Below are 3,238 nucleotides of genomic sequence, written 5' to 3' on the forward strand. Positions count from 1 at the left end.
AGCACCATGCTCTACCAGCTGAGCTACAGAAAGTGGATACTCATGGATGCGCATTGCAATTGTAAAATGTCAACACAATTGGAGACACCACGTCATTTTTGGAGACATGTTATTGACAGTAAACTATTGTAGATGCGACTGCTAACTAAATAAAACATTTTAGCTGGCTAGCTAATCATCTTAGCTAAATGTGGGGCAAACAATTCAGTTATTTACCGTTAATTTGAGGGATTGGGGTGAAAGAAATCGAGTTACATAGTGATACTTTACGATATACTGTATTGACAATATCGCAATATTTTAGCGCTAGTTGGCTGTACCTGCACCAAAACACCATTATTGTTCCTTCATAGCTTGTTCTCAATCTTTTCACATTGGGAGCCAATTTGTTTTCAGCACTTTTATTTCCATGACTGATCAAAACTCGTTCTCATGGCTTTCTGATCCCTCTGCAACAGACATATGGTGCGCAATAAAATCACAGTATCGAATCGCAATACGTATAGAATCATGAGACTCGCAATGCTGATGCATATATCTTATCGTGAGGTTCCTGGCAATTCCCAGCCCAAGTTCATTTGCCACAACAAATCTCTTCGCTAGCAAACGCAATGTGTCTCCAGCAATGTTTACTTTTTTGACGTTCTATGGCATCTCCACTTTCCAAGCATATATGACCACATGTAATATTTTGGTAAGTGATGCAAATAGTGAACTATGTAGGGCCAGGATGTAAAATATATGTAGCTGCAGCAATTTCTCTTATCTGATATGGTAAGTAATGGGGCTTGATTTATAGCTCCCTAAGAGTTTGACGAACGGGTCCGTGAACGCGATTGCAGATATCTTTACCTCTGAATAAACTGCCTTATATTATACAATTATCCACCTTGTCCAAAAGTCTCTACTTTTTCTCCGTTCTCCAGTAAACTTGTTTTATCAACAATAGTAAGGTTCAATGACACAGAAAGCAGTTCAATGTCGGGGTACAGTCGCTCTCTTACCAGGATCGCGGTCCGCTCTGACCAGGGTGAAGGTGGCCGGCTCCACCTCTCTGCCAGCAGCGTTTTCATTATTTAGTCCGTTCCGTAGCGGGTATGTACACGATCAACAAGATCAGTCCAAAACCGAAGATCAGTCCAAAGCAGAATGTTTGCAGAATGTTTGTAAACTAAGTCTACAAATTAAAAACATAAAATAACGCCACACTGCAGGTCGCAACATAGACGCTGATAGCCGCCATTGTCTTAGTTACGTTCAACGTTACGTCACGTATGACGAAAGCGCGTAAGTGCATGCACACAGACACCCATAGAGAATGTATTGAAAGCTTTGAAATGTGAAAAAAATAGATTTTACATGACAGGCTATGAGAGACTTCTGGGCGATTTTCAACCTGACTGAAATCGCCCAAAAAACGGGCGGGCCATTTGAAGCACGACTTTAGCCTGATTTGACATTTAGTGGCTGGCAGATCAGACGTGAACACTGATAACTGCTGTTGCCGTGATATAATTTTTTATAAATTTATAAAAAAATATAACTTTTTTTTTATTTTTTTTTTATAATTGATTAGAAAAAAAATCCCTTCCTTTTCCCCGTTTGGCAGTGCGTCGCCCATATCGCCCTATTGAACAAGCCGTCCCTGCTCCTGGCCCTACTGATGAGCCATAAATTGATCTCTGACCTCAGAGTCATCAGCCCCTCCCCCATGACATCATGATGTAAATCCAGATCCCTCAGAGTTCATATATACTTATGTTCTGCTGCTGACTTGTTGTCTTGTTGTCTTGTGTGGAGCAGCTGAGTTCATATCTCCACCCTCAGTATGACGGGAAAACTCTACCTTCTGCTGCTCTCTCTCAGTGTGCCCTGTGAGTTCTGCAGTACTTAATCAGCTGTTCTTTGTGGAATGACTGAACATGGAAAAGTTTTTTTGTAAACTCTTTTCTGATTTCCTAAAATGTTCTGCTTCCTTCATTTTTCTCTAACACATTCTTCCTATTTCTTTCTCTATCTCCATCAGGTTTAAATGGCCAGAGTCTGGAGTCCATTCCCTCCAGTTCAGTCCTGAAAAAGCTTGGAGAAACTATCAGTCTGTCCTGTAAGATATCTGGATTCACCTTTGGCAGCCACAACACACACTGGATACGACAGCCAGCTGGAAAATCCCTGGAATGGATGGGTTATTCTGGATTAGGCCTGGGTTACCATGCTAAAAGGTTTGAAGGACGTATGGAAACGACTAAAGATACTAGCAACAGCATGATGACTTTGATGCTGTCTGGTGTGAGAGCAGAGGACTCTGCTGTGTATTACTGTGCAAGAGACACAGTGGTGTGAGTGAGTGGAGGATCTGTACAAAAACCCCTCATAGAATCTAACTGCCAGGAGAGTCAACAGAAGGCAGTAGAGCATCAGTACAACAGAGTCACATCTACTGAAGTATAATATTCCCCTGAGAGCCAAAATAATTAACATATGAACAACACAACTACATGTACATCAATACAAGGCACACATTTCCCTGAGGAGAGGGGTAGAATGGAGAGGGGAATCACATACAGTTGTGCTCATTCATAATAAACAAGGAGCCTTCCCTTTACATACTAAACAAAAATATATAGACGCAACATGTGAAGTGTTGGTCCCATGTTTCATGAGTTGAAATAAAAAATACACACAATTTTCCATACGCACAAAAATTGTATTTCTCTCAAATTTTGTGCACAAATTAGTTTACATCCCTGTTAATGAGCATTTCTCATTTTCCAAGATAATCCATCCACCAATACTGGAGCAGCAGGCTATGCCAAAACCCTGGAGGGACGGATTGAACTGACCAAAGACAGCTCAGTGATCATGACATCTGAAACTGTCTGGTCTGAAGGCAGAGGACTCTGCTGTATACTACTGTGTACGCTGGGTACAGTGATGTGAGTGGTGGTGGAGCTGTTCAAAAACCCCTCAGACATAGATAGAGACAGGCTGTGGAACATGTACACACTAATGTACTCCCCTGACACGCTTCACTAACCCTCCTCTGCATTCCCCACCTCAGAAACACTTATGCTTCATGAATAGGGCCTCTGAGTTTTTCCTTACATCGTGACCTGTCTTCTTTTGGGAAAGAACAGAGAAGACAGTACACAAGTATTTGTGTGTAGGAGTAATCTTTTACAATGACAAGGATTTTGCTCTCGCCCTAATCTAAATCAATTAATCAAATCAGCTGCCC

At 41.4% G+C, this 3,238-nt stretch overlaps 1 pseudogene; it reads left to right on the plus strand.

The window, feature by feature from the left end:
• Window positions 1-1,789: 1,789 nt before the first annotated feature.
• Window positions 1,790-2,935, plus strand: LOC123482629 (annotated as a pseudogene).
• The last annotated feature ends 303 nt before the right edge of the window (window positions 2,936-3,238 follow it).

This window comes from Coregonus clupeaformis, chromosome 35, assembly GCF_020615455.1.
Source record: "Coregonus clupeaformis isolate EN_2021a chromosome 35, ASM2061545v1, whole genome shotgun sequence".
NCBI classification, from domain to species: domain Eukaryota; kingdom Metazoa; phylum Chordata; class Actinopteri; order Salmoniformes; family Salmonidae; genus Coregonus; species Coregonus clupeaformis.